Genomic DNA, 20,986 nt, shown 5'->3' on the forward strand with positions numbered 1-20,986 from the left:
ATTTATAAAAATAAAGTTTGAATTTCTAAAGGCAATATTCTATGATGGGAATAGACTTTGTAAGGTATCTCTCAAATTATAGAACGTAAAATAAAACTACCATCTTAAGTAATTAAGAAATCAACTTGACTTTGAACCTTGGCTCCAGTAAATAATTGCTACTCTATAAGTGACTTAACCTAGCTTAGCTCAGTTTCCTCTTCTGTAAAATGGGTATGACAATATCTATCTTAAAGAATTGTTGCAAGGATTGAGCAAACTCATGTATATAAATTTTCTAGAGTAAGTCTGACACATGGTAATTATTCAATAAATGTTGATAATTATTATTATCTAATAGAGTAAAGTCGATTCTGTGTGAAATTATTCAACTGATTTGCTAACATGCTCAAATGTTAATCAAATTATGCAAAAATTTGTGAGGCAATAAATGAATACAGGAGCAGAAGCTACTTATGTAGAAGAAATAGCATTATCTTTTAGGAAAAATTGAGAGGCTAAGATATCTCACATTTCCACATCTAGTCAGCATCAACTGTAGCAAAGACCAATGGCCAGCATAGCAAATCACAATGGGAGTTGGGGAGCTCCTGGGCTAGATCTTTGAAATAAGGCTTTATTAGGCTGAGTGCCAAGAGGGCAGGGCTCAGATGATTTATTTCTCTATTCTCAGTGCTTACCGTGAGATAAGCACTGGCCTCAAAACTATATTCTTGCTCCAAATAACCCTTTGAGGTGGCTATTATTATTGCCACCATTTTACAGATGAGGAAACTGAATCACATATGGGTTAAATGACTTGTCCAAGGTCAAACACGGTAAACTACATTTACTGCATTCACTAGCCAGCTCTGAGCCAAAGGCCACGTTCTTGACCACCAATTTGTACTGCCTCTCATTGTCTGTTGAGTGCATCTACACAGGTAGTATAAAAGAATCTTCAAAATGGAATCTTCTTCTCGTTGGCACTTTAATCTAATCATTTGTTCCAGAATGGAGAAAAGAGGTTATTGACGTCATAAACACATTCTTAAAAGTTATCATCAAATTTACATTTACCAAATACGTATGTATCCCATCTCAGTGATTCTTGTTTTTTTTTTCTTTTGAGGAAGATTAGCCCTGAGCTAACCACATCTGCCACCAATCTTCCTCTTTTTGCTGAGGAAGATAGGCCCTGAGCTAACATCTGTGCCCATCTTCCTCTAGTTTGTATGTATGATGCCTGCCACAGCATGGCTTGATAAGCAGTGCATAGGTCCACACCTGGGATCTGAATCCACAAACCCTGGGCTACTGAAGTGGAGCGCGTGAACTTAACTGCTATGCCACTGGACCAGCCCCTTAGTGATTCTTGGGCACACAAACTCTGAGAACTGATGAAAACCATGAGCACTCCGTATACAAAACTTCTCTTGTAGTTTTAGGGACTTTACAGTCAAATTTCTCAGGTTAAGCTCTCCCTCTTATATCTCACTCAGTCCTCCTGAGAAGTAGGTGTTTTTCCACCTTTCTATCAATGGAGAAACTAAAATTAAAGATTGAAAATAATTTGATGGAGTCGATGAGAAACAACGCTGAAGCTAAACGCAGATCGCTCTGGGCCCAAGTTTGGTCTGTTCAAGTTATACCATACAGCTTTGAATTAGTGTTTTTGTTTTTCAATTTTCTCTATCACTTGCCATCTAAATCTTTTCCCTTGCAATTCAGAGAAATTAAAAAACAAAAAGATCTGATTCCTCTGGCTGTCCTGTGGCAATTATAATTTGAACTTTGAAAGCTTGAGTATAAAAATGCAGTGATTAAAAATGTCTGTCCGCTAGGAGGTTTCGACTTCAGAAAATAATGCCTTATTAGCTGACACAAAAAGGCATTCTTGCTGCATGCCCTACTTTGATTTATGCAAACTGGGCACTGGTGTTATGGTTTGATATAGCTCCGGGGTCACCGAGTTTATGGTAAGTTAATTCAGTTCAGGGTTTGGCCTAAGACACAAACTGGCTTTAGATGCAAAAGTATATCCAAAATTATGAAATTCTAAGTGGCAGAATACAAATCAAAAAGTACAATTAAGTTCCTAGCACAAAGCTGGAAATGACTTTTGGCTTGGGAAGTGGTGCCAGGTCCAAAGGCTTGTGCAGCCTTCGGGCTTTGAGAAAGCAGCATAGTGACATTAACATTTCCACAGTTGCTTGAAAAGTTCTAATTGAAATGAGAATATCAGTCAAAGAACAAAGAACAGCCCCTCGCTTATTGTTTTTCCCATGGGGGAAAAGTCTGGAAGAAAAATTCATAAATGAATGGAATTATCAACATACAATTTAAAACTAATTGACATCTTACCTATAATATGATTTCTAGTGTGGCCTTTATCTTTAATAAAAGTGAGAACTGTATGTTGTATTTTGCTCCTAACTGGCTGTGGGAAAAAAAATAATAATGCTTAACAATATCCTTTTAAAGTTTTGACAGAAATTAGCTTTGTGGTCTTGAATCAAAACCAATGGTGCTGAAAAAAGATTCCAGATACAAAATGCTTCCTTGATAGAAAGTCACCTCTGACAATGTTTGACTTCTCCTGAGAATCAAGCTTTCATGATCAATAGGTCATTTCAAAGTTCTGTTCTTTTCAATGACCAGAAATACTTATAAAAGAAACATGTCATTTCCATAAAGGAATGTGACCTATGGGAAAGGAGAAAGCGCTAAGATTCATGGGCCTGCTCTGTCATAAATCCCTACACTATTTCTTTCCTGAAAAGTGTTTTCCCCCCATAGATTTTTGAGGTATAATTTACATAACATAAAATTCCTTCACTGTGAGCATAAAATTCAATGATGGTCAGTACGTTTACGGAGTTGTGCAACCATCACCATAATCCAGTTTTAGAACATTTCTATCACCCCCCAGATTTCCCTGGTACACTTTGCAGTTTACTCTTCAGTTCTATACCCAGCCTCAGGCCGCCACCATTGATTTGTTTTTTCATCCCTCTAGCTTTGTCTTTTCTGGACATCTCACGTGAATGTAATCACGCCAAGTGTAGTCTGTTGTGTCTCACTGCTTTAACTCAGCATAATGTTCTTGAGGTTCCTCCATATAGGGGCAGTGTCAGTAGTTGCTTCCTTTTTCTTGCTGAGCATTACTCCATTGGATGGATAGGTCACATTTTGTTTATCCAGTCACCAGTTCATGCACGTTAAAATTGTCTCATGTTTATGGCCATTACGAGTGATGCTGTGGTGAACATTTGCATACAAGTCTTTGTGTAAACATATTTTCAGTCCTTTTGGGTAGATAAGTCTGAGTGGAATCCCAAGATTGTATGGTAAATGTTATGCATTGAATTGTGTTCCCTCCAAATTTACATGTGACCATATTTGGAGATAGGGCCTTTAAAGAAGCAACCAAGGTTAAATGAGGTAATAAGGGTGGGGCCCTACACCAATAGGACTGGTGTTCTTCTAAGAAGAGGAGTTACCAGGAATGCTCCAGGACATTGGAAAGGCCATGCCAGGGCACGCAAGAGTGCTGCCATCTGCAAGTCAAGGGGAAAGGCATCAGGAGAAACCAAACCTGCCCATGCCTTGATCTTGGACTTCTGGCCTAGGAAACCATGCGAAAATATATTTTTGTCATTTAAACTTCCCAGTCTGTGGGTGTGTGTTTTTTTATGGCAGCCCTAGCAGACTAATTCAGTAAGTTTACGTTTAACTTTCCAAGAAACTGGCTAACTGTTGTCAAGCTGGCTGTACCATTTTTACACTCCCACCAGTAACATATGAGAGTTCCATTTTCTCCACATTCTCACTAACGCTGTATGCTGTTTTTGATGATAGACATGAACCTGGGTACCTAAGGGTTACTGTAAATATTCAATAAGTTACCTTTTGACCTTGTTATGCAAAGAAGTCAATCTTGTCAATTTGCTATTTTCCTGAATAACCTGAGGGATGACTCAAGGGTCACAAGGATTTATGAGCTTCCCAGAAGTCAGATTGCCCAGGGGCTTATCAGGAGTGAAAGAAACACAGATCACCCCTTCGTTTCTCTGGAACTCCTCCTGCCACATCCCTTTGTTCTATAAAACTCCCTGCTTTCTTCTCTTGTTAACTTTGAGAGAACCCGTGCTCCCAACTGCTGTCTTGGCCAGTTTGAATAAAACTTTCTCCATCTCCAAACACTGATGTCTCAGTGTTTGGCTTACTGTGCATTGGGCACACGAACTTGAGAATTAAGAGGTTTGGTAACAGACATTCTAGTGGGTGTGAAGTATTATTGTAGTCCAATATATATGTTTTCTTTTTGTGGTTTTTGCTGTTGCTTTCCTACATGAGAACTCTTTGCCTAATCAATGATTTTCTCCTGTGTTTTCTCCTAGAAGTTGTGTAGTTTTAGCTCTTACATTTACATGTATGATCCATTTTGAGGTAAGTTTTGTGTGTGATATCAGGTTCTAAATTCATCCTATTTCACATAGATAGCCTATTGTCTCAGCAGAATTTCCCCCATTGAATTTACTTGGCACTTTTGTTGAACATCAGTTGATTGTAAATGTAAGGGTTAATGTTTGTATTCTCAATTCTGTTCCATAGATCTATCCTAACCTTATGCCAGAACCACACTATCTTTTTTTTTTTTTTTAAGAATTTTTATTTTTTCCTTTTTCTCCCCAAAGCCCCCCATACATAGTTGTATATTCTTCGTTGTGGGTCCTTCTAGTTGTGGCATGTGGGATGCTGCCTCAGCATGGTTTGATGAGCAGTGCCATGTCCGCACCCAGGATTCGAACCAACAAAACACTGGGCCGCCTGCAGTGGAGCGCGCAAACTTAACCACTTGGCCATGGGGCCAGCCCCAGAACCACACTATCTTGATTACTGTAGTTTTATAATAAGTTTTAAAATTGGGTAGAATCCTCCATCTTTGTTCATTGTTTTTGAAATTGTTATGGCTGTTCAGGGCCATTGGTATTCCCATATAAATTTTAGGACCAGTTTGTCAATTCCTAAGATATTCCAGCTGGGATTTTAATTGGTGTTATGGTGAATCTATAGATCAATTTAGAGAATTATTTTTCTCAGTGATATTGTCTTCTAATCCAAGAACATGGAATGTCTTTTATTTACTTAGATCTTCTTTAATTTCTGTCAGCAATGTTTTCTAGTTTTCAGTGCAAGTCTTACACTTCCTTTGTCAAATTTATTCCTAAGTATTTTGTTCTTTTTGATGTTATTGTAAATGAAATTGTTTTCTAATTTCATTTTCAGGTTGCTCATTATTATATATAGAAATACAAACAATATGTGTATATTGATCTTGTATCCTACAACCTTGTTGAACCCATTTATGAGTTCTTGTACTTTTTTAAAAATCTCAATATTTTCTATATGTAGAATAATCTTATCTGCATTAAACACAGTTATACTTCATTCCCCTTGGCCCCCTGCTCCAGCTCTGGATGCCTTTAATTTCTCCTTCCCTCCCTTGCTCTCTTCCTTTTTTCTTTTTTCCCCTTATTGTTGGCACTGGCTAAGATGTCCAGGACAATGCTGAACAGAAGTGGCAAGAGAAGATTTTTGCTTTTATCTGATTTTAATAGAAAAGCGTTCAGTCTAAATGTGCTCGTGTGTATTCTATTCATGTATTCTCTATTTTACTGCATTTCTGTCTTTGTCTATCCTTGTCCCACTACCTCCCAGGTTTAAAGTTTTAACTAGCTTTGTAAGTCATCTTGGTATCTTATAGACTGATGGAGTGATTCCCATTGCCTTGCTGCCTCTAATTGGACTTGACTTTTCCAGGTTCATTACTTTCGATGTAAATATGTGATCAGTTTTTCAAAAATTTTATTGGAATTTGACTGGAATAGCATTGAATTTATAGATTTACTTAGGAAAAATGTACCTGTTTAGAATATTGAATCATTTCATCCACATGCATGGAATACCTCCTCACTTACTTTGATCTTATTTTATGCTTTTAAATAAAATTTTACAATTGGCTCCATTAAATCTTATATTATATTGATAGACAATTCTTAAAGTAATATAGTTTTGAGGCTATTGTGAAGAGATTATCTATCTATCTATCTATCATCTGTATAATCTTATTCGTTATTGTTAGTTTATGGGAAAGCTACTGATTTTTCTTTTCTATTAATTTATTGGCCAGCAATCTTGATGATTTATCTTTTTATTTCTAAGAGAGTTCTGATTTTCTTTTGGAATTTTTTCATGTAAAGCATCTTCTCACCTGGGAATACTCATTTTATTTCTTGTTTTCCAATCATTTTACCTCCTATTTCTTTCTTCTTTTCTCCTATTGCACTAGGTAGGATCACCATTACAACTTTGGAAGAAACAGGAAAACAGTCATCATTTTGGTTACTGCCTCTAAAGGGACTTTGGAAGTTTCATCGTTAAGAATGATGTATTTTTTTATACACACCTACTAGGATTAGGCGTTATCTTATACATAAAATTGGCTTATCATTTTTTTCTTACACTTTTCAGTTTACTATCAAGTGTATGCAAGTTTAAAAAGTGAATTGAAATTTTCTTTGTTTTGTTTCCATTCTAGTCTTCATAACAGTACAAAGTGTGAAGTATGAGGTAGTACTACCAGTTATTTGAAAGTTTGCTAAAACTCACCTCTGTAACCGTCTGGGCTCATAACTTTTTTGTGAGCGGACTTCCGACTACTGATTGAGTTTAATAATTTAGAGATCCATTTGGATTTGTGATCTCTTTCTGGAGTCAATCTTGATAATTTTCTGAAAACTTGCCTTAAATTTTCTAATTCTTTTATTTTTAATTATATTTTACCAATGGCTTTTTAGTTCGTATAATTGCATACGTGCACCTTTTCCGCTCATTCTTGTTCTTGTTCTACTACTGCTACTGGTACAACTCTGCCAAAGGTTTATCTATTTTATTGAGTCTTTTTGAAGAAACAGATTTTGGATTTATTGAAATATTTTACATCCGTAATAATTTTTTGTTGGATTGATTTAGCAATTTTGACAGAGACTTCTTAATCTCTCATTTTATTGAGGATATTATTCCATTGCCTTCTGACTTCTATTCCTGCTGCTGAAAAATCTAATTACTATTCCTTTTTAGATAATCTGGTTTTTCTCTCTGATTGCTTCTAAGATGTTCTCTTTGAATTTGGTGTTCTGCAGTTTCATGACAATATGTCTATGTGGGGATGTATTTGTATTTGCCCTAGTTCAGACCTGATGTGATTTGTCAATATAAGGATTATGTTTCTCATTAGTTATTAAATATTCTTAATCATTATCTGTTTGAATATTAATTCTGCCCAATTCTATTTATTCACTTGTTGAAGAACTTGTACGAGATGCATATTGAATCATCACATCTTTTCCTCAATTTCTCTCAACCTCCCTCTCATATTTCCCACACATTTATTGTTCTCTTTACATACATTTTTATCTCTACCAATTCTGGGCAATTCATATCTATCTTTCACTTCACTATTTCTGCCTTCAATATTACCTAATCTTTATAATAAATCCATAAGAAATTTAATTTAAGTATCAATATTGTCTTTAGAAGTTCTACTTGTTTCCATATCTAATCTTTATTTCACAATATCCTATAATTTTATTGTGGTCTTTATTTCTTTGTAATAATAGTCTTTAATTATTTTATACATACTTAGGTTAAACATACCTTTGGAATGTTTCATATGGCATGTCAGTTCTCATGTAATTCCTAATTTTTAATTCTGAGCTCATCTTCAACCAGTTGCTGCCCTCCACCCCCATGGGAATCCCATGTTCTACCATTGCATGGGGATCCCAAGCATCTACCATTTAAAGTCGTTATTGAGGGACCCTCCACTTGAAAAAAAATAAATAAATAAAAAATAATTCCTTCAGGGAAGAAGCAGAATATTTTTAAACTAATGAAGAATTTCCTAAATTAGATTTAAGTCAGCTCAAAGAATGTGGCAGAAGTAATTACTGCTTTTTGGAAACCATTCTCGTATGAATGTCTTCTTAGACAATTTTTTCAGCTTCCGCTGACTTGCAGTCACTTGCTCCCTGGGCTCTGAGCACTATTAATAGATAGAAAAAAGTGAAGGGTGCGTATAAGAAGGAAACTGAGGTCATAAATATGCCAACTGCATATAAGCAGCATTAATTACAGGCACTTGTGGATGACAGAAAATTAAAATACCCTTCCACAGGTTGCTTGAGTTTTAAACCTGCACTCACTCTCTTATTAAAATACTTCACTGTGTGCTTTGGCAAGAGCTGCATTACGTTACTCTAAAGGTACCTAGAGTTGGAACACCAGACTCAAGGATCCAACCCGCAACCTTCTCAAATGTGTTCTGTTGGGAGATCGCCATTTCTCTCATGATCTTTGTTCAGACCAAATTGCGGGAGAGAGTTAAACTGTTATTTTCTTAAGCTTTTCTGTTCTTCTGGAAAAGTTCATTATGGATTTACGTAATACTACGCTTACACCTACATACATACAGAACAAATGATTTATTTAACTTAAGTCAAACTTTAGGCAGATAATCCTCATTATATAAGATTTCTTGAGAGTGAGAGAATCCTGTGTGGTGGGGCAGAAAGAATACGGGCTTGATAGTAAGAAAGACAGGAGCCTTGTCATCCAACACTGGGTGACCACTGGCATGTTACAGAACATTGGGTTCCTCGCTCGCAGAGTAGAGATTGGGTCTCCCTCACAGGGTTGTTGTGAGAATTAAAAATAAAATAGATGAATAGCACTGAGTCCAGCCCTACATGCTCAATAAGTGTTGATTTCCTTTTTTGCTTTTCTCGTACTTTGAATTAACTGCTCCAGTTAAGTGGCAAAGATTTTTCAGGTAGAATTTAAGAAACACCTATTATAGGCTGTTTATAAGAAAAAGTTTGAAAACATAAGGTTTCACAAAAGTTGAAAGTAAAAGAAAGAGAAAAGATATACCATGGAAAAGGAAAACGGGTGTAGTTCTTAGACAAGTAGATTTCCAGATAGAAAGCATTCTGTTAGACTGCGTTGTCTCACAATGGTGCAAGGTTCAAGTCACTGGACAGATTTGATAATTCTAAGATTGTAGTTCCTGTAAGCTTTTACAAATTAGCAATTAGTGTGATTTCTTTTCCAATTCTAAATAAACTTATTTTTGTACCTAAAACATTTTGAATTAATTCATAGAATTTGCGACTATAAACCTGAAAAGAACTTTGGAGGTCTTCTTTGCCGACGCTTGTTACCAGTATAGAGTCGAGCAGGTAACGAGCGGGTCAAGTTCACTCAAAAGTTACCTCCAGGTCCTGCTTCAGGTCCATATTGACTATGCGGCCAAAGCTGAGGGCTTTCTGCTTTACTGCTGTGTAATGAAAGGTAACTGTGTGCCACCTCTGTGATATCAGAGGATTGTCTTTCTCTATAGGACTTGACATAATATCACTTGCCCTTCATGATATTTGCCGTGTCTTTGTCTTCTAGCATCTCGTCTGCACCTTCCCATCTCTGAACTGGTTTTATCTTGCTGCTTGCTGCCTCGGAGATTCACCTCCAACCCCTTACCTCAGCCCAGGTGAAAAGGATTCTGTGGAAGTTCAACCCTCCCCGACAAGCAGGCCGTCCGTGACCTCCGGCACTAGGGAAATAGCCAGAACCATAGGCTCCAAGGGATAGATAAAATAAGAAAACAAAACACAAAAGGGGAGGAGGCTCTGCAAACGGTCAGACTTCTACAGAGTCTTAGGGAGAAAATGTCTTTCCTTTTCTATGGGGACATGAATGAGCTTTTTATCGAAACCAAGCTCAGGAGCCTGAATAGCTAGAAAATGAAGAGCATTAATAATTTCTCTCAGAGGTGTGACTATAAAATTAAAGAATGAGTCATATTCTGCTGTTTAGTCTATGAAACTAAGAACTGGTTTTTTCTTTGTTTCTTTTTCTCTTCCCCTCCTCAAAAGAATGCACAGATGATTTAAGGAGTCTTGGATTACAACATACCTAAAATAATAAAGTAATTGAGGGAGAAAAAATCAGCTAAAGGTGTAAACCCCTCCAGGCTGGATGACTGGGGTGTATTTCATCTTCTCATTTTAAATCAGTGTGAAGCAAGGCACAGAAATGTTTACCTTTGTCTGATCTCTAATTCCCTAAATTTATGTGGAATCATGCACAGATGCGCTGGAAACCAGCCTGGAAAAGCCTGGCATTTTAATTGATCCCAGAGCTCCTTGCCTCACGGCTCCTGCTGTGATGAAGTCGGCTACTTGTCCCAAAGACTCTCCGCCCGGTTGCCTAGCCACCGGCAGCTGGCCAATCGAGGCGTCCACATGTGTGGAGGAAGTAACCAATCAATTTTTTAATTTCCTTCTGTAAACGCGAGAGATTCAGGGAGGATTTGAAGCCTCATTAGTCAAAAGTGAGACAAGTAGTGTGCATTTTAACATATGTATTAGTGAATACATTTGGCGTTTTGTCGTAAATTCTGATGAATAGTTCAAAGCCCATTTCAGACAAGTTTGAATCTTGAGTAGCTAACTTACTTTTTGATCAGTTTTATGTTCTTACCGCCCAATCTGGGTGTAAAGTTTCGATAGACTTTTCTTTTCCTATTTAACACCTGCCTCTTTAAAAACCAGCTTCTCATCAAACTTTCCTTCTAGAGGCAACAGCACCTCATCTTTCCAAATCATCCAAATTCGGTATATTAGACTCATAGTTGACTAACTTTTTGCCTTCATTACCCAATCCGCCCAGGCATCTGTTTTTGGTTTTTGGGTTTTCCCCCTATTTTGACCCTATTTCTCCATTCCCATGACCAATACTCTGGTCCAAGGCCCAGATTTCTTCACATTTGGATTCTGAAACAGCCTTGGCTCTCGTTCCCCTAATGTGCGCTATAAGCCATCATCAGCTGTCATCACTTCAGTCCTTTTCTGGAAAACCTTTACTCAAGTGCAGGTGGCCGTGAGCTGAAGTCAGCACTTACTGATTGGCATCGGCCACAAAGTTGTCTTGCATCTCTTAGCCAGTTTCCTTATCTCTAAACGTGGAGATAACCAGATTAAAGGAGATGCGGTCCATCCTTATTCTGGCTCATATTACATATATATTATTTATTGTATAAATATACATATGCATATGTATCTTCTATTTTTATTTTCACTACTATTATTTAATAGCTCCTCTTTTTGGTAACCTTTTCCTTGTGTTTTCAAGGTCCTTCATAATCTGGTCTCCATCTCTCCATCTGTCCATCCTTGTTTCCAATATATTCCTTTCCACACCCCTTTCCTTACTGCATGGACCCATCACTCTAATCAGATAGTCTCCTCTCCGAGCCTCAAATTCATCATGTTATACACTTGTGTCATCCCCTAACTCCTATTTGTCCTTCAGATCACAAACTCAAGCACCACTTCCTAGTGGAAGGTGCCTTTATCATATACTGTCAAAGAACAGTCCATTTTCCTCAGAAGACTTTTCTCAGTTTGTGATTCTACACTGCTAGTACAACTATTGCCTGTACAACTGTTGAACGACTTGGTGTTGCCTCCCCTTCTATGCAGAGACTTCTGTGAGAACAGAACGGTGTGCGTTTCTGTCTACCACTCTGTTCCTAGCGCCTAATATGGTAAGTGTGGTATATGTATTTGTTATGAGAATGTTGTTGATTCTTATCAACTGAAATGGCCTCTACCCTTTCCCTCCTTTCATATCTCAAAAATCTTATCCTTTGAAACACCATATTAATTCCATTAGAGGGAATCAATATTCAAATAAACATTTATTGAAACATTCTTTGTGCCCTATATTATGATGGGTAATATAGAGGGATTATTTTCTCTGACTTCATGATGAAATCCTGGATAAAGAGACAAAAATAAAATTCACTTAAATCAAGTACTTCATTGTGTGGGGGAGGGTTGGGTGATGGTGGAGTGGGGGGTGAGTATAAGAAGGGAGTAGAATGGGGTGTTTGGTCTAGTAGAAAAAACCCAAGAGACTGAGAGATAAGAAACCTGCCGTTTGCTATTTGATCTGGGTAAACTTGAGTAAATGACTTCTGCTCTCTAGGGCTCCTTCCCTGTCTGTAATATGAGCACATTGGACCAGTATTTCTTTAAGATGTCTTCAAACTCTGTGGGTCAGACGAAAGATGTGACAGTGTTAACAAATCAACTGTTTTCTTTTTATTTTAATTCCTTTTAGTCTGAGTTTATATGGATGAATAAATATGTTTAGTAATTTGTAGTTGGAATGTTATATTGTGATTTTCTGTTGGATAGAGTAACATAAACATTTCTCATGGTGCTACAGTAGACTTTGTAACCATCATTTTTGTATTTTTTTCATGTATTCAATAAATACCTGTTGAACACAGCGTTGGTGATAGGCACTGTGAGGTAGAAGATAGAATGGGAGAGCTGTGGTTCTGGTTCTTAGGGAGCTGGCTGTTAGTGTGGGCTATAGCCAGTGAGTGGAAGTTGCCTGTTGGACTCGCCTTTTCTTAGAGTTGAGATCTCACACATTCAATATATGATTATTCACATGTGATTATTGATCTTGGTTGTTACTTATGTGCAAATATTGTATTCCCATTAAAATTATAAATTTAGAAGCTACCGTGTGCGTGTGTGAATGTTCCTAAATCACAGAATTTTCATGTCAATTATGATTTTAAGTATTTTATTCTGTTACCATAAATGCACATAAGAGTTGTCAGGTAATGTGTCCTAACATATATTTAGAAATTTTTGTCATTTATGTGTAAATGTATGCAATGGCTAACATATAGGGAAAGCTTATTATGTGCCAGCACTAATCAGGGAATATTTTATCTAATCCTCATGACAACCGTATGAGATGAATACCATTGTCATCCCCACTTTATGGTTGGGAAAACTGAAGCCTACAGCGGTTAAAACACTGTCCCGAAGTCACACAGATAATACAGAGTATGTGTGGATTCCCAGCCAGGTTCTGACCACTATGTCCTATTACGCCCTTCCCGTGCTTTGCTTTTTCATATACTCCTGTTTCCTTCACATCACTGAGCAAAATACCACTACTCTGTAGCATGATAAATGCTCAATAAATTCTTATTGAATTATATTTTAATAAACCATGAAAGTTTATTTTGAACCACTTACATCTTTGCTTTTTTCTGGTAAACCATACCAAAGTCAATGGAATGGTGTACTGGAGGGAAGGGAGACAGAAAAGAAAGAAAAATATCCTGAAGATATTTTACACTAACCTGTGAATCTCAATTGTTTTAAATATTTGGGGAATTTTCTAAATCTAGTTTCCAACCCCCAGACTTAGTGCTTTAGATGCATGATATTATATAATCTTCAACACAACCCTGTGAGGTAGGTACTATAATATTCCCTTTTAAGGATGGAGAAATCAAAGCTTTGCAAGATTAAGACACTTGCCTAAATTATTTACTCTGGATTATAACACTAGTGCTTTAAAAATCCCAATTTTCCTTTACCCACGTTGTAATCAATAGTAAGACGCCTTGCTCACTCCTGTCCTCGTTCTCTTGCCCTGCTTCCGTACTGCATTTGTAGCCTCCAGCACGTGTGGCTTATGGGTGTTCTATTTTTATTCCTTGCTGCAAGGAGTAATAGTAATAAGAACAGTTAATGCTTATTCAACACTTACTATGTGTCAGGCACTATTCTAAGCAGTTTACATGTATTAATTTAATCCTTGTAACATCCCTGTAAGGTAGCTACTATTATTATGCCCATTAAATGAGATAATATATGAACTGTGTTGAGCACATCTCCTGGTGTGGTTGAGGAGTTCCATTAATATTATTATTATTGTTGTTATTATGGACACTTGCATTTTTTTTTTAAGATTTTATTTTTTTCCTTTTTCTCTCCAAAGCACCCCCGGTACATAGTTGTATATTCTTCGTTGTGGGTCCTTCTAGTTGTGGCATGTGGGACGCTGCCTCAGCGTGGTTTGATGAGCAGTGCCATGTCAGCCCCCAGGATTCGAACTGACGAAACACTGGGCCGCCTGCAGCAGAGCGCGCGAACTTAACCACTTGGCCACGGGGCCAGCCCCTGGATGCTTGCAATTTAAGCGCACACAGTTTTAAGCTTGTTACTCTTTACCTCATCACCATGAGGACCTTCTCTGGATGTGTGCATGTGTGCGTGTGTGTGTCTGTCTATAATCATAGAGTTTTAGACAAAGAAAGGAATCTAAAAACCAGCATTCCAGCAAATAGAGTAATTTATTTTCGAGCTTCCTTGACAGTTTTGTTCTCTCATGTTCCTCTGACCTGGGGTTGAATTCTACTTAGGGAGCTCACTAAGTTTTGAAGACATTTATTCATTGGATAGCTCTAATTTTTAAGAAGTCTTGTTTCATGTTGAACTGAACTTAGCTTTCCTGGAATGGTAGGCGATTGTACAGAAAAAATGATGCACCTTGGACCTTGAAATCAACCAGATCTGGCCTTAAAACCTGACTCTATCACTTTCTAGCTGTGGACCTAACTTAAGTTACTCAGTGTCTCAGTACCTCAGTGTTTTCCTTTTCTGTAAACAGGGGGTCATAATCCCTATTGCAGAGGGTTGTTTGGTATTTGATTGAGGTATGTTTACTCTGGTCTGAAGTGCACTCACAGAGTGCTTTGTACTCCCTCGCTCCGCCTCCATTCTTTCACATCTGGCAGGCACTGCCCTGTCCTGTGAGCCACATTGGTGAGCAGGAGGCATCTTAGTTCAAATAGATGAAGAACAGGGCCTAGGGTGCCTGCCAGGGAAATGTGCGCTGGCTTCATTAGCTTGTGTTAGACCCAGTTTGCCATGTTGCTCATACGCTGACCCTCTACAGTATCAAAGACCAGAAACCCTCACAGAACTGTTGACCTTACCTCCAAATGGCTGCAGGGGTTTCACTCAGGCACAAATCAAATCTGGAAACAGGTTCCCTGGAGAACTCCGCCACTAAGCTGATCAGCAGCTGTAGCCACCAGGGTAAAGGGAGCATGGGAGAAATTATTAGTGACTGGGAAATTATAGAAATTATAGTGGACTGGGAGACGGAACAGCTGCAATGTCAGGGACAGTCTGGAGGAGGGTAGTGGATATCGAATGTTTGAAAAAATAAATCCTCTCAACCTAATGATGTAAAGAATACTTCTAGAAAATAATATGGTCTAATGACATAAATGCAGCTCTGGTGGTCTAGTGGTTAAGATTAGGTGCTATCACCACTGTGGCCCAGGTTTGTTTCCTGGTCAGGGAACCACAGCACCTGTCTGTCTCTTGTCATACTATGACAGCTGTATGTCGCTGTGATGCTGAAAGCTCTGTCACCAGTATTTCAAATACCAGCAGAGTCTCCCATGGTGGACAGAGCTTCCAGACTAACACAGACTAGGAAGAAGGACCTGACCTCTCACTTCTAAAACAAATTGGCCATGAAAACCCTATGAATGTCAGCAGAGCCTCATCTAATACAGCACCAGAAGGTGAGGGGAAGGTGCAAGAAGACCGGGCAGGTTCTGCTCTGCTGTCCACAAGGCCACTAAACCTTGGAATCAACTGGATGACACTAACAACACGATATAAATCATACTTCTAGATAATAACATAGGAGGTATACAATACATATTTTTTTGTCAACTAAATGCATGCGTGATTAAATGAATTAATGAGTGACTAGAGAGTGTATAACAGTGATTCAAGGGTAGATATTCATCAGCCATCCTTCAAACCATCCATTCATTTATTTATCAGGCTTATATGCATTGTGATAGATGCTCAGGATTCAAACATTAATATGACGTAATGGCTCTCAAATAATTCTTAATCTAGTAGGAAACAATGTGAATATGTAATTATGGAACAACACGGTTATTGTAGTAACATCATACAGGGAACTATATTGAAGAAAAAAATTACTTCTGCTGGAGGATCAGAAACAGGAATAAAGTCACATTGAAGAAGACATTTGAATTGAGTCCTAAGGAGTAAGGAGTAGTTTTCCAGGTGGGAAAAAGAGAGTGAGAAGTGCATTCCAGGCAGAAGGAATAGCATTTACATTTACATGCAGTTTTGGAAAAGAGCAAATAGTCTAGGGCAGAGTTCATTAAGAGAAAAGCTGTAGAATATGAGGCTTAAAGGCTTCAACTTTCCAAGATGAACTAAGATTTGGATGGACTCGAAGTTGAGAAGGGAATTGTTCATGGCAGATAAATAATTCTGACACTTGTCCATGCCTTTTAGATTTTGCTCAGTTTCCGCCCAAGTTCCTCCTTTTTTTTTTTTTAAAAAGCAATTTTTTTTTTAAAGATTTTATTTTTTCCTTTTTCTCCCCAAAGCCCCCCAGTACATAGTTGTATATTTCTCATTGTGGGTTCTTCTAGTTGTGGCATGTGGGACGCTGCCTCAGCGTGGTTTGATGAGCAGTGCCATGTCCGCACCCAGGATTCGAACCAACGAAACACTGGGCCGCCTGCAGCGGAGCGCGCGAACTTAACCACTCGGCCACGGGGCCAGCCCCCCCAAGTTCCTCCTTTTGATCTCCCATATCCACTGGTCACTCTCTGCCTACAGACAGTGTCCTGCAATATTCAGCATTGCCTCCTCTGGTCTAGAAAAGCGCTGTCCTAACTAGGGGTCTTTTAATCCTTCCCAAAGTTGTAAAACACTTCAAGTAGCCAAATAATGTTGCTGTTAAGACTTTGTTAGATCAACGTTTGTTGAGTGGAGCACAGGATGCCAAATGGCAAGCCACAGCTTAACAAAAGACCACAAGAGAAATTGAACTAGAGAAGTTTATTACTCATATGTCCTCGAGGAAGTACACGACACGGCTCGAGGAGACACAGGGAGAGGTTGAGGCAGAGTGCAGGCAGAGAGAGAGGCAGGACCTGGCGCCCATGCCTTTATTAGGGTCTGTGAGTGAAGTGCTTTGGGGTTCCCAGGCTAAGGCCAGATTGGTCAATTCAAAGCAAAAAGAGGGGTTTTGGTAAACTCCATGGGGGTCTCATCTAAGAGCACACAAGAGGAAGGCCCTAGGACGGGGGGAAGACTTAGTCACAAGGGCTGTTGGAGGAGTCATACCCAGAACTTATATTTGCATGTGGTTCTGCAAGCTGTTCTCCAGAGCATGGGCTTGTTTAAGGACCAGTTTAAGGACCCCACAGGCCACTTGGTCAAACAAAATGGATCCCGAGGCGGCTCTCCCATGGCGTAGCTCAGCTGAACTCTCCACAGTTACGTTCCCCTGGTCATAAAGTCTCTCTGTCTTCTCCTTTTCCTTTAAAGTTCCCTTCCTTAAAGTTTTCCTCTCAAGTTTGAGAAGGCATGGCTCATTCATTTTCTCGTTTATGTATTTATTAATTCAATAAGTATTTGTCAAATACCTGCGAAGGACACTCTAATGATCCCTGGACGTCATCACTTCTCCATTATGTCCTTCACATTTGCGTATTCCTTCCCAGGTAACTCTGACCCAAATATTTTTGTGTTTCTTAGATACAAACACAAATCCTTCATGTATATGGTCCCCTGAGCTGTTTATCTTCCCTGGAAACCTGCAGATGCCCAAGCTGTCAATCTCGGGACTCACCTGGCAGACCCCTTTAGCAAAGACGCTTACCATAGAAAAGAACCCAGTTTTAAGATGGCAAGAGTCAGCTAGACTTTCAGAATCTGTTGTGAGGAACACTGTTGAGTCATCAAAGAATACCACAACAACCCAGAATATTTGGCATTTCACTGTGTATACTCCACTTTCCAAGAAATCCCAATTCTCTACTCTCTCCAAACTGCAGTTTATGCATATCTTCTCATGGACTACAGCTTATTTATAGAGAAATGTATTTCTGGCACTAAATTTCCAGGAAAATGAAACTCCCTGGTGGAAAATAAAGTAAAATTTTGAGTGATTAAAAAAAAAACCCAAAGTTCCGATGAATGTTGAATAATTCAAGAGTATTAAAAATTCTAAGATATTTACTGTAGAGAATAATTTTGAAAAATTGTATATGTATTAGTAAATACAAATCTTGTATTCTCTATCTTTTTTTGACAGTACTCAAAATGTTGTTTATCACTGTTTTGCAAACAAGGAAAATATGTGACTAAATCTTGCATAAGATGCTCATTCAAAAGTTTAAGGTGATACTCGTATCATCTAGAATCTTCCTTTTTTAAGATAGACACATAGCTGGTGTGTCCCCACATCTTCAATTGTTTATTGAAAACCATGATATTTCAATATGGCCACTATCCTCCTCATTCATTGCTTTATCAACTGAATTCATCTGATGGCTCCAGTTGGAATGTGACCAGTTTGGAGAAGAGTACTACCTCCTGCTTATGTTAAAGCTCACTGTTACTACTGACTAATGCTGTCTAAGATGGTGTCTATCACTGTTTCTACAGGGCATGGGTTAGTGAAGAGGTCAAATGCCCAGTTTAATGACAAAATTCTTGTGCAAAAATTGGAAATACAAGTCAAGTTTAATGGGCCGACAACACCTCATTAATTGAGCTAAAATAGAGTGATTTTATTTTCTGTTATTTCATTTATCTTTTCTCTTCAGTTAAGTTTTTCATTTCCTCAAGCTAGTGACTATATTTTTAAGAGGCAGCATGAAGTTGTAGACCTCAGAGCTAAGAAGGCACCAAAAAACCTGTATTCTAGTCCTAACTTATCCACTAATATGTAACCTGAGTGAATCATTTAATCTCTGAGTCCCATATGTTTTATTTATAATAGCCATTCCCTCAGAGAATTACAATGAGAGTCTTATGAGGCAGTACATACTAATGTACATTAGGGATTATAAGACTGTGCAGGTTATGGGACTATGATTCCTCCTCACTCACAGAAAGCATTCAGTAAATACATTTGATTTGTTCATAAATAATGTTTGCGTCTCTTCAGCACCAAAGGAGGTTAGACATTACACTAATACATATATATATATTTTCTTCTAAATAGCCCAGTTTATGCAGCTGGTATGGCCAAAGTGAGAAATGATGAGTAAAACATTTACATTTAAGGAAAAGGGGTTTTAAAAATCATAATTGTAGTAATTTGATGTTCTCCGTCCCTGGTCTTTATTACGAGGATATTTTTTAAAAGCACCAGTAAAAGGATTTTTGTAGCTTTTGGCCTGAAAGGAACAAGTCCCGTAGTGATCACAATGTGCTTGAGCCCTTCCTGCTCTGTGAGCTTTACAATCCTGAGTTAAACAGAACCCAGATGTCTGCAGATGAAAAGAAAACATATGAAATTCTCACTCTCAAGCCAGGAGAAGGCAAGCCAATCCAAGTGTGAAGGCTAATGTCACAGCTGAAATAGAAGTCAAGAGGGTAGCTTTGAATATAATTAAGATATGACAGTTTCACTCAGATCCAAAACGCAGGCACCTAAAAGCAGAATTTTCTCCAAAGGTGTGAAGGTGAAAATAAAGTGTTTGTGGGAATTGGGCTGTGATCCAAAACTAATGAATTTCCCATTGAGGTACTAATCATTTAGAGCCATCAGACCAGGGACCAGGGAGATGACAATTCCCATTGGAACTGTTTGGACCTCTCTTCTCTGAGATGTGCAGAAACTATTCTTCTGGTAAGGAGATTGTAAACAAGAGAGTTCCAAAGAGAACGGACTTCAGATCTTCTCACTGTAATTAGATTCCTATCTTCTAGGCATACTGTTTGTGTTGACTCCTTGCCAAAATTGCCAGTTATCATGAGGAAAATACAAATACAGTTGGTTTAATATTAACACTGTATGACCAGGATACGAATCCTTTGTTCTGCCACGAGCCACTCTTTCCTAGGAGATTTCAAGTTTATTAAGGGTCACACAGAAAATGAAAAAAACTAATCAAACAAACTGAAAACCTTATTTAGTTGTTTTTATTTTTACATATACAAATACAAACTATAAAACATTGATTTTTATCTCCTCCAAAAGAACAGGAAAGATTTATTATTCAGCAAAGTCCAGCCAAGATAAATAATGGGAAAAAAAATAGCAGAATGGAAAGGAAATGGAAGAAAATAAAAAAGAAAGAAACAGAAGCAAAGAGAAAAGAGAAGAACCTGGAGACAGAAAAAGGAAAGAAATAGAAGAAAGAGAAGTGGAGAAAGGAAAGGATGAAACTTAGGTGCTGTCACATGTCTCTTACCTCACCGTTAAAACTGAGTACATCAGACCAATTAACATGCATTAGGCTCCCACTAAATGCCAACTACTATGTTAGAGACCTAGATGAATGAGACCCGGTACCTGCCTCAAGGAGTTTATCATCTGCTGAAGTGAAGAGCTGTAAAGTAAGGAGAATCAGTATTTATGAAAGCCAATCATGTCCAGGCATAATGATAAGTGTTTTAAACATAACATTTTATCCTTGCATTGTCAGCATTCCATTCACCTTTTACAAATGAAGAAACTGAAGCTTGAAGAGTCCCTGCTATATGATGGAAGTGAGAATAAAACCCAGACTTATTTCGTGACAAACCCCCTGCTTTTCCACTGCATTTTGCTTACAGTGATAAGGACTATACTCTAGCTATGACCACAGTATTTTTGGTGAACAGAGAAGAGAATTTATCCTACCTGGAAAATGTCAGTAACCGTTGTTTACAACTCTTTAGTCTCTCCAGTGTTCAAGAACTGAATTTAGAGCAGTGTTTACTAGCATTGTATTTTGCAAAATTCTAACCCTCCAAGTTATTGGCCAATGAGAGGTTCAGCAGTCAAAAATGTATAGGAAATGCTACAGTTCGTATACTTCTTTTTAAGATTCTCGGTGCCTCTTGGTCTATTAAAGCCTCTAAGATCTCCTGTTGGATCTTCTTCATTGTGTTTCAAAGATTTATGTGGTCATGGAACATTCTCTTGCAAATGCTGATTTAGAGGCCACATCTTGAATGAGGTTATTAGAACATCTCAAAACAGGAGTGCTATCAGT

General features: G+C 38.1%; 1 long non-coding RNA gene across 3 annotated transcripts in view; it reads left to right on the forward strand.

Moving 5' to 3' along the window:
- Positions 1-20,986, forward strand: part of LOC102147755 (uncharacterized) — a 92,449-nt gene that overhangs the window by 41,083 nt on the left and 30,380 nt on the right. For 2 of the 3 annotated variants that reach the window (XR_011440714.1, XR_001381186.3), the window contains one exon: positions 9,502-9,905. The exons of the other annotated variant lie outside the window; for it this stretch is intronic. This is a non-coding gene — a long non-coding RNA (uncharacterized lncRNA). Of the gene's footprint in view, positions 1-9,501; positions 9,906-20,986 lie in introns of those variants that run through there. 3 annotated transcript variants of the gene reach the window in all.

Source organism: Equus caballus, chromosome 7 (assembly GCF_041296265.1).
Source record: "Equus caballus isolate H_3958 breed thoroughbred chromosome 7, TB-T2T, whole genome shotgun sequence".
In the NCBI taxonomy this organism is placed as follows: Eukaryota; Metazoa; Chordata; class Mammalia; order Perissodactyla; family Equidae; genus Equus; species Equus caballus.